Consider the following 11,141-nt stretch of genomic DNA (forward strand, 5'->3'; position numbering starts at 1 on the left):
TGTCTGTTGACGGGAGCCTGATGGCGTGCTCTAATCTGTCTGTCAAGATGGTACCACAGATGTTCAATAGGATTCATATCGGATGAGTGGGCAGGCCTGGGCAAAACGTCAACGTTCTGCTGGTTTCGAAAGTTCCGAATCAGTCTTGCAGTATGGGGCCTGGCATTGTCGTGTTGAAACAATGTCCCCTGCTGTTGGTTTTCAAGAAAAATTAACCCAAGTCAAAAAACTGTTCTTAAAATGAAAGGTACTCCAATAACAGAGGTCTCATCGCACAAACACCTAGGGCTAATTTTACAGCAAGATGGCTTCTGGTCAAATCATATAGATAATATAGTTGATAAAGTAAGCCCAATGATAAACTGCTTTAGAACTTTCAAATACCGCCTGTCAAGAATAAAACGTTACAGAATATATATTTATCATTTATTTTACCAATATTCGACTACTGTGACCAAGTATGGGATAACTGTTCTCAAGAATAAGCGTTGGTATTGGAAAGGCTAAATTTAGACGCACTGAGAACAATATGGGGAGCTACTCGTGGCACCAGCCACGAGTCTCTATACTCTGAAACTAACCTTACACCCTTATCCAAAAGACGGCAATCTCATACATTTTTTTTTTTACAAAATGGTTAACAAGTTGGTCCCTGAATATCTATGTAATCTTGTTCCTCCTAATGTCTCAGCGGGCTCACGTTACAATTTAAGAACTTCTTCACAGCTACAGACTGTAAATGCTAGAACAGTTAACTACCACAAATAATTTTTACCCGACACAGTGCGAATGTGGTATGAATTACCGTATAATGTTCAGTCAAAATATACTGTAAATGACTTCACTAAATGTACGACCAAGACAGAAAATCCTAAAATATTTAGCTTTAACTTAGACTATGGTACCTGTTTCTGTCAAATTATCCATTGCCGCCTCAGATTAGGATGCAGTGATTTAAATGCACACAAATATCATTGACATATTCATGATTCTACTACCTGCTCCTGTGGATATCATGAGGATCCTACACATTACTTCTTTTCATGTCGCAACTACTGTAATCTTCGGAACAATATGTACTACTATATAAAGGGATATGACTTGGATTCAGTATTATATGGAAATGCTACATCTACTGATACTAACTTTGCTATTGTACACCCTGTCCATTTGTTCATTGCAAAATCAACACGATTTAAAATCTAAATGTGTCTTCATTACGATTACATCTATCAAATAGTTGTTTGTATTTGTGATATGCTGGTATGCTTTTTGTTTTTGTACCGGTTTATGTATCCGTGTATTTGTGTATTTGTGTAATTGTGTGTGACTTGTACATGTATGTCATCATAATATTTGCAACAATAGGCACAATCAATCTAAATTTATTATTTTATGTACAGTTTACTGCTATTAATTGTTAAAAGTCCTTTGTAGGGAGAGGTGTTTAAGTAGGTTGAACCTGTTCACCAATCCCATTCCTTTTTCTTTGAAATAAATATTGTTTAAATCATTTTGACAACCATCCTCTTCAGACAAGACCTGTTTACATGGACGACTATGCTAGACCACACAGATCTCGTGCAGTTTGGGCTTATTTGCGTCAAGAAGCTATTGCGACTCTTCCTTGGCCGGCCTGTAGTCCGGATCTTAATCCGATTGAGCATCTCTGGGACATTCTTGGCAAGAAAATCAGACATCGTGATCCCCCAGTTCAAAATCTCGCTGGACTTGAAGCCGCACTTCATGAAGAATGGATCCGTTTGCATTCGACGACTTGTAATGAGTATGAGGCGTAGGGTTGAAACTGTGGTCAATATCCGTGGATCATAGACACGTTACTGACGTTTCTGTCTTGTAATAGACTCTGCACTCCCTAGGGTGTCTATGTGACATCTGATATGGTCTGCTGATATCATGACAGTTACATGACAAAAAAAAGTTTTTCAATGTATTCTAACCTTTCAATTTCTGGTCTTCGGTAAAATGCCATTCTGCTCATATTCTTTTGGAACACAAGATAAACTTGCTTTGGGACAACTTTTACATCACATCAGGGTTACATATACGGCTTATAACAATCGTACATCTCGTTATAATAGTCATCATTAAGTGACAAAAGTAACAGCTCACAAATATGGTGGGTGGCGCTTAACTTTTGTGCATGTGTATATATTTTACGGACGCCTTTCTTTTTTTTAAAGAGTGTATTAGGATTAATTTGAACGATTTGTTTTGGTTATGGAGTGATATACAACATAACCGTCTGAATTCTCATCCTTAACCTTTTTGTGATCTATTATGAGAGATCTCTACTTTTAGTTATCACTCAATAAACTTGTAAAATAATTGAAATCACATCGTAATGGAGTAACGCACGACTGGATTGTGTGTGGCTCTTCTTTACTCTGGGATAAGACGTACTTTATTTCAGCGTCAAATAGGGAGATGCAGGTACAGATGATGCTAATCCACATTCTTCATCCAGTTACCTGTATAAGACCACGGGAATACGCAGAAATCATCAAGTAAATACGAGTGAGTGAGTGAGTGAGTGAGTGAGTTGGGTTTAACGCCGCTTTTAACATTCCAGTTATATCACGGCGTGTCAGCTTAATGTGGGAGGAAAGCCCGAAGTGATGCAGGTCTCAGACGTTTACCAGTTCGGTGAAACCCACGAGCACGGGTATGGTGCTGACAAACCTAGAAACATAATTGGGGTGAACCGGAATTCGAACCCACAATCATAGGTTTCTGGCGTGTACAGGGGACGCAACTCTGCACAGCGAATCGCGGCGCCTTAGACGACTGGGCCACCCGTGCCCCCCTGTGAATACGACATGGAGCCTGAACAATATGTTGTTTATACTATATATAATATCAAAAACGATGTTTTTTCTTTGGCGATGTTGCAGGTATGGAAAAACCTTAAGCTAACTAGAACTGTCCTTAGGGGAATTAAATACCTCCCGCACACGTATGATAATGTTAATGAATATCCAGGCGTACCCCAGCAATATGCAAGGGGTGAGACATAATCGCAACCTCTGTTTATTTATCTGAAATTATTTGAAATAGTGTAGAGTATTTAAGGGAGCTATCAGAGGCATCCATTCCCTTGACACGATAAAAACAAAACCTATGTGGTTGAGTTTGAAGTCCCACAACATTTCAAATTAACAAATTTGAACGAAATCGGACAATTTCGTTCCGTTGCCATGGTAACACCTTGGTAATGGAAATGAAGGCATATCGTACAGAATAGAGATAAGATGTCGACTGTGGAGACCATCTTGGATTTCTGAATGAGGTTATTGTATTGAACCATTTTTTAGGAAGGGCACTCATACGCGGTTTAATAACCGACCACAGGGTCAATCTTCTAAATGTTGACCAATCACAGGACTTCCGTTTATATTGTTAAAAAAGCGTCTACGGGAACGTCAGATGTACCGAAAGACACATACACTTCAAATTGAAAGAAATCGAATAATATATACACCTATATCTTATGACGAATCGGAGGACTGTTTCGTTGTCATCGTAGAATATGGAGCCTCAAACTATACCCAATCAGACATTTAAAGGACGTATACTTTTCAAAAAGTAGTAACAAAAAAAATATGTTAGTATTACGTGTTACTTTTGAACGAAATTGGACAAAATCTAAATTTCGACCAAGCACATCCGTCGGTTATGTTGCCGTGGTGAGAAACCTTATTCGGTCGAGTCCTGAAATACGTTGTACTTAATAGCTTTGAGTGAGTTTGTTCAGCCGTGTTCAGCAGTATTACGGCAGGGACAGCAGAAATGGGCTTCACACATTGTACCCATGTCTGGAATCGAACCCGGGTCTTCGGCGTGTCGAGCGAACTCTTTAAAAACTAGACTACCCCCACCGTCCCAACACAATCAAGAAAAACACATCCTAACTACCGCGGAAGGGGCACATAGTCATCCGCACTAAACATGAGCTACCTCTCTCGTGTCGTCGTCTGCAGCTGAAAGCTCAGCCAAGTACGGGTTGGAGAGGTGAGGTGAGGTGAGGTGAGGTGAGGTGAGGTGAGGTGAGGTGAGGTGAAATTGGGTTTAACGTCGCGTCCAAGATTATTGCACTTATATAGCGACGTGCATGTACGTGTGTGTGTGGCTGCTTGTACTAGTCCGGACTGTTGCCGATTTATAGTGCTAGCCCACTGAGATAGCATGCCGCAGTTTAACATGAATACCCCACTCAGACACAGTATACTGATTTCGAGCCGACCAGTCCTTGTTTTAGCCCCTTAATGCCGAGCGCCAGACAGGGTAACAACAAGTGCCATCTTTTAACGTAGTTTGGTATGACGCGGCCGTGGATCGAACCCCGGATCTTCCGCTCTCTGGACGGACCGGGTTGGAGGGAGCCGTTTGTTGGTTGGTTTGTTGTTTAACGCAGCACTCAGCAATATTCCAGCTATATGACGGAGGTCTGTAAATAATCGAGTCTTCGTCTTCCCAAACATGTGTTCACAAGCATCACAAGGTCCATGTGGAGACGTTGCATGACAGTTGTCAACGCACATGGTGGCCATACACGCTACTGAACTTGTGTGCCATCAGATTCTCGTGCTTGGGACTTAGGATTTAAACTGTTGATGTTATTACCGAATACCGTAGGTGCTTGGAACAAATTATGGTTACCACCGTTATTTAAAATCCTTCTTTGGACATTAATGATTAAAAAATACCTTCTCTGATACATTTGTCCGTTTTATATCATATATGGGATTACTTTTAAAAATGGGAAGTTTTTAATTTGACTCCGTATATTTCATCTTAGAACCAAACAACACCAATGACGAGGCGGTCAGACGCGCGAGGCTTCCAACTCGTACTGTGGCTAAAACAAGCAAGTATTTCGCCTACATATTTAGTTCTAGTCTTTGAAAGGCATTTAGAAGTGATACCCATACGGAAGAGAATTTATTGATGTCAACTTCTTTATTATGAGGAACAACGTTTCGGAGTATATACTGAATCCTTTTTGTGGTTCTTAGTATTTATCAAACATTTACATTCATAAACGGAATAGAATTTCAAAATGATAAAACGTTTTCTCAGCTGGGTTTAGCTACATCTTTAACAGGTCTTCCAAACCAGCAGCCCGTGTTGACACGGAAATATCGAGGTCACACCAAGTTCACTGTCGACTTCCCCTCATTGTTAAGGTCAGAAATAAGCGCACATGTGTTTACAATTTTTTCCTGAGACTGAGTTGTTCTGGCGTATTATCTCTAAACAAGGTCGAGGGACGTATAAGCTCATATTTGCTATAGGATATAGGACCCGTGAAGATTCCGGGGTAGACTAGGTCTTCAGCAACCCATGCTTGCCGTAAAAGGCGACTATGCTTGTCGTAAAAGGCGACTAACGGGATCGGGTGGTCAGGCTCGCTGACTTGGTTGATGCATGTCATTGATCCCAATTGCGTGGATCGATGCTCATGATATCAATCACTGGATTGTCTGGCCCAGACTCGATTATTTATAGACCGCCGTCATATAGCTGGAATATTGCTGAGTGCGGCGTTAAACAACCAACCAACCAACCAACTATAGGATATAGAACCGGTTATTTTTATTGCACAGGGTACGGTATAACACAGTGTTCTTATGGCATTGTTTCGCCTGGTCAAGGCTGTGCAAAGAATAAGGGATATCCCATATGAATGATTCGCGGGGAATGGCTCATGGATTTAAAAAACAATACAGGTGAGCATGGACATTCGCGTAACAATTTATGACGGTTTCTCGTGAGATGTTTATGTGAAGGACATATCTTAGAATTGAAAAACCCGTGCACTTTTGGATATACGATTCAAATCATGTGTGTTTCATCGTGAATGTCTCTTGGATTTTTGAAAAACAGTACTGGTGAGTATATGCATTTATATAACAATTCATGACGGATTCAAATGAGATGCCATTCAAAGGTATACAAAGGTCAGATTTAAAAACAGAAAACGGAAAATTTAAAAACGTGAACTGTACATGGATTATTATATATGTTGACTTGTACTCAAATTCAATATGCTATTAACTTACGTTCTTTACTTTTAGAATTGTCAATTACACTATTTAAGGTGCTATTAAATATATCTACGCTATTTTGATCCGACTAGCGAAAGGATCTTTGTGTATCATTGGAGATGTATGAAACTTAAAATACAAAAAATATCCGGGGTAGAATAGGTCTTCAGCAACCCATGCTTGCCTTGAAAGGCCACTCTGCTTGTCGTGAGGCGACGCACGGGATCGGGTGGTCAGGCTCGCTGACTTGGTTGTTTTATGTCATTGTATCCCAATTACATGGATCGATGCTCATTACCTCAATCACTGCATTGTCTGGTTCAGACTCGATTATTTATAGACCGCCGTCATATAGCTGGAATATTGCTGAGTGCGGCGTTAAACAACAAACAAACAAACAAGCATAGTGTTCCTTATGAAGATAAATTGGATGCAGATCTGCAAAAGCAATAGATAACGAGCACGAAGTAGTTTCGCCCGTTGAGTAACATGTTCCGGCTGTGTCCTAAATCTCCTAATATCAACGAATATATAGGCTTACACATGAAATATTCACAGAAAAATGTTCTTCAGGTGGGACGGGTTTACCTCTGGGGTATTTCATTCCATCCTCGTCGCCAGGTTAGTGTACTACCAAGGCACCATGTACCATTCAAGCAGACGACAAAACACGCCATATTTAGATCTCGGCAGAAAGACCGGAGTTTTTACTAAGAAGGCGCATGCGCGCAGGGTTTTTCAAAAGCTGCAATCGGATTATGCATATGCATATAACATCAATACGGTACAAGTAATGTGCCGGACAGTGACAACAGTCAATATAGTTTCAAATGAAACCCGTTTCTTATACAGTGGCGTAACTACTTATCGGCAAATCAACAGTTGAGGACACAAATTGTTTCTATTTGCTTTTAGCGTCAATCCATCAGTCGTTACGCTAGAGTAACTGCCCTTTATCAAAGTGAAGCTACTCTAGTCTATGAGACGTCACGTTTGTTTTGAGTCTGCCTGTCCTGCCATAATGTTACGAAGTGCAGTCAGATGTACACACAGCGACAAAATGAAACAAGGTAACAGTTATTTGCCAAAACTTATAAAATTCCTTATCTACGTCACAGTTAGACACCGATTTTCAGTATATTACCCTCTTCTTTTGATAATGATAGCAATTATCCCAATAGTTTGTCCCGATTCGTGATTGCTGACAGTTAATTCTCGATCGACGAATGACAAGGGCGACGCCATATTTGTTTATAAAAATTGAATGTAGTCCCCCACTTGACCTTTGATATTTGCATCTCTATCCATATGACACCAAAGGATATCGTTTTTATCCGTTGGCTTTATCCTGCCAAGAAACCTACCCATTATATAATAAAGTGGTTCAGTTTTCAGTTTTTCACTGCCAGAGCCCCATATCAGTACATAAACATTGTAATAATAAAACAAAACGAATGATATAAATATTGATGCAAGACTTAATAAGCTCATTCCTGTAAATATGTTTTTGGATAGCTGTACAATTGTAATATTACATTTAGAAATCATAAGATTTACAAACGACTACATTGAAGGTTTAGTATAATTATAATAACGTTGAATATATATTTGCCTAAGGTCAAGTTAAACAATGGCATATGAGCAAGAAACGATATTAATGTTTAACCACTCTAACATGAAGTCGGATACATTATTTACATAATGCGTTATCTTGGTCGAGGCCTATGTGTATTCCAGTTTCTTTCATTAAATGGTGAAATCCTATCAAAATCTCCTCAGGGCTTGTTTCAAACTATCAAGAAAATCTAAGAAAAGTATATTTCCATTTGTGGCAGTGGTTAATACGTTCCATATGCTGTCAGTTTAGATGTTGCCGTTATGGATGCCACAAAAGTGTACAAAACATGTACACTAATGTAAGTACTTCTGTAAGAAGTAACAAGTTTGAAATGACTGATATATCTATGCTGGTGTACGTCAAGGCTGTGATTAAAGCCTTGCTTTTTCTTGCTATGCTAGAACTGTTAAACTATTGAAGATCTGTCATTTTGTTCTTTTTGCAGATCTCGATCATGTTGAAGAGGTTGATATTGAACTGTGTCGAAAAACTTTATTGTAAACCACATCTCATACCGTAAAGTGTCAATGTTAAGGTTGCACTGCATCCGTACACCTGAGCAAAAGTTAAGCCCCATTTCGTGCATTTTCATGCCAGATGATACATATTTGAACAAAGCTTTCCAATAGTTAACTTCCCCTTTATGCCGAGCAATATTCCTGCTCCAGCCCTTGGTGTCTACATTTCACAACTTTTGAAGTACAACCCAGCATGCTCTTTGTACTAACATTTCAAAGAGCGTCATTCACCTCTTGCTCAGAAGTTGTTTAAACAGGGTTACAACATTCAGGGTCCCAGTAAAGCTTTCAAAATGTTTTATAGTGGACACGTGGAGGACATTTCCAGTTTTGACGCATCAGTGACAACAATAATGTCCGATGTTATTTCATATATTGTCGTGTGCCATATGTTCCCGTGATTTTTAAGGTGACCAATTGACTTGCCTTTGCATGTGTGTGTGTGACAGGTGGAGCAGGATACGCTCACCTTTTCGCGAACACCTGGTGTCATCAATATTTGATAGTGAGTCATAAACACATGATTATGATCGAGATTTCTTATGAAAATGGAAAGGGATTTGTCGCTTTCATTTTGCACACGTAAAGCATACATTCTAAGTCGTATCGCATCCCACACATATCTACACGTGGTCGATTTAGATGAACAGAGTGTCAAACACAAGTTTAATCGCAAGTCAGTTACAGCCAGTTATTTTAAAAACTAATGTGGAAACCAAAGGTCCTGTCATGACGAGACGATGTCTAACAGGAAAAAGGAAAATGGCACATTATAGGTATGAATAGGACTGGAATGTCATATTGTGCTATTGTCAGGGATCTCGACGTCGACATAACATCATAAAACGTCTGGTCCAGGAATACAAGTATAAAGGGAAGGTCGGGGACAGACAACGAACAGAAAGGCGAAGGGAGACAACGCTGCATGATAAAAGGACTCTAGTTCATATTGCGCATCCACCATAAAACATCACCATTCCAGCGCCACTGGAATTCAGGATTCCACCTCTCAACCAGTGAGAAGACGTTGAAGAGAAGCACGACTCTCTATTTTAAGTCCACTGCTATCGCATAGACATCGCCAAGAGCGTATCGCGTTGGGGATAAAGCCTCAGCATTGGAACTTGAAAGGCGCTACTTTCTCCCCATGCCAGAAGGATGTCAACGTGTATGGAGCCGTCAAAATACGGCCTATGACGTACAGAGCATTTGTCTCACGGTGCCCTTTTTGGTGGCGGTTCTGTCATGGTTTCAAGAAAACTTCAATGGGCAACGTTGCCTCACGAAAACAGCGTGATCCCACATTCGTTTACTACCTGTATTCGTTGATGGCAACTCCAGTTCTTACTGAAGGTCAGTGCTGGATCGTTTGCGCCAGGAAACTATTGACCCTTTACCGTGGCCAGCAAGATGTCCAGATATCAACCGAATTGAGCACTTGTTTGATCAAATGGCTCGTGTGAGAGGACCTACCATAAGATCTGTATAGAAATGTGAACGCGCCCTTCAATGAAGTGAGAGCGTTTGGTTTAACCCAACTTTGAACAGTATTCCAGTTATATCACGGCGAGTCAGCTTGATGTTGGAAGAAAGCCTGAAGTGAAGCATATTGGTGATTTTTATCACCTTGCTGAAACCTACGAGCAACCAGCAACCCACGATCATAGATTTCTGGCGTGTCTAAGGGACGCAACACTGCACAGCCAATTGCGTCGCCTTTGACGACTGGGCCACCCGTGCCCCCTCATGGGCAGCGGAACAACAGCCCCCTGTTGCGTATTTAGTTTTTGGTGATCTCCATGGTTTGGTGCTTTCACCCCATATTGACACAGAAGGTTCAGCAACATGTTTTCAATAACTGTTCCCAAATAGGACCAAAAACATGGGCCTATAGTTAAACTGGGTCGCACATATTTAAAAATGTAACATATAAAATATGCAATACACTGCTAAATTATATTCAGGTATGGTTGAAAATGAACATCACATGCTACATCCTCACTGAGTAACATTTTACTTACAACGTAAAAGATTTACAGACAATGTGAAGGAAACAAATTTATTACATTATGGGCGGTACTCGTCTTTGCCCATTATTTTTATTATTGTTGTATACATGTTGTACAAGTGTTGTATACAGGTTGTACAATTGGCCTTATGACCAAATACACTATTTTTATCATATAATGGGTAGGTTTCTCGGCAGGATAAAGCCAACGGATAAAAACGATATCCGTTGACGTCATATGCGGATAGAGATGCAAATATCAAAGGTCAAGTAGGACTACTTTCACTGTTTATGAACAAACATGGCTTCACCCTCGTCATTCGGCGATCGAGTCAGAATTAACAACGATGGCATCAGGAATCTGGATAAACTATCATTATCAAACGAACAGTCTAATATACTGAAAATCAGTGTCTAACTGTGACGTAGATAAGGCATTTTATAAGTTTTAGCAACTTTGGAGATAATTTCGAAACCATTTTGCGAGGGCACGATCGAGGCCTTGCCAAGCGGGATCAGTAGCCATATCTGTGCTTGTAGACCTCTGCGGCTTGAAACCTTCTCCACAAATTCAAATAGTTGGATTTGGCCGAAATATGTTTGAATTGTTACCTTGTTTCGTCGCTGTGTGTACATCTGACTACTCTTCTAAACATTATGACAGGACAGACCGACTGTCAACAACATCTGACCGTGGCCGTGACGTCTCATAGACTAGGATAAGAGTAGCTTCCCTTTGACAAAGGGCAGTTACTCTAGCGGACAGACCGATGGATTGCCGCGAAAGGCAATTAAAAACAACTGTTGTTTTGCGTATATGTTGCTTCGCCACTGTATAAGAAACAGATTTCAGTTGGAACTATATTGGCTTCTGTCACTGTCCGACTGACACATCACTTACCCTGTGACGTAATAAATATTAATGCGTG

Source organism: Haliotis cracherodii, unplaced genomic scaffold (genome assembly GCF_022045235.1).
Source record: "Haliotis cracherodii isolate W230 unplaced genomic scaffold, xgHalCrac1.p SCAF_3, whole genome shotgun sequence".
Classification (NCBI taxonomy): Eukaryota; Metazoa; Mollusca; class Gastropoda; order Lepetellida; family Haliotidae; genus Haliotis; species Haliotis cracherodii.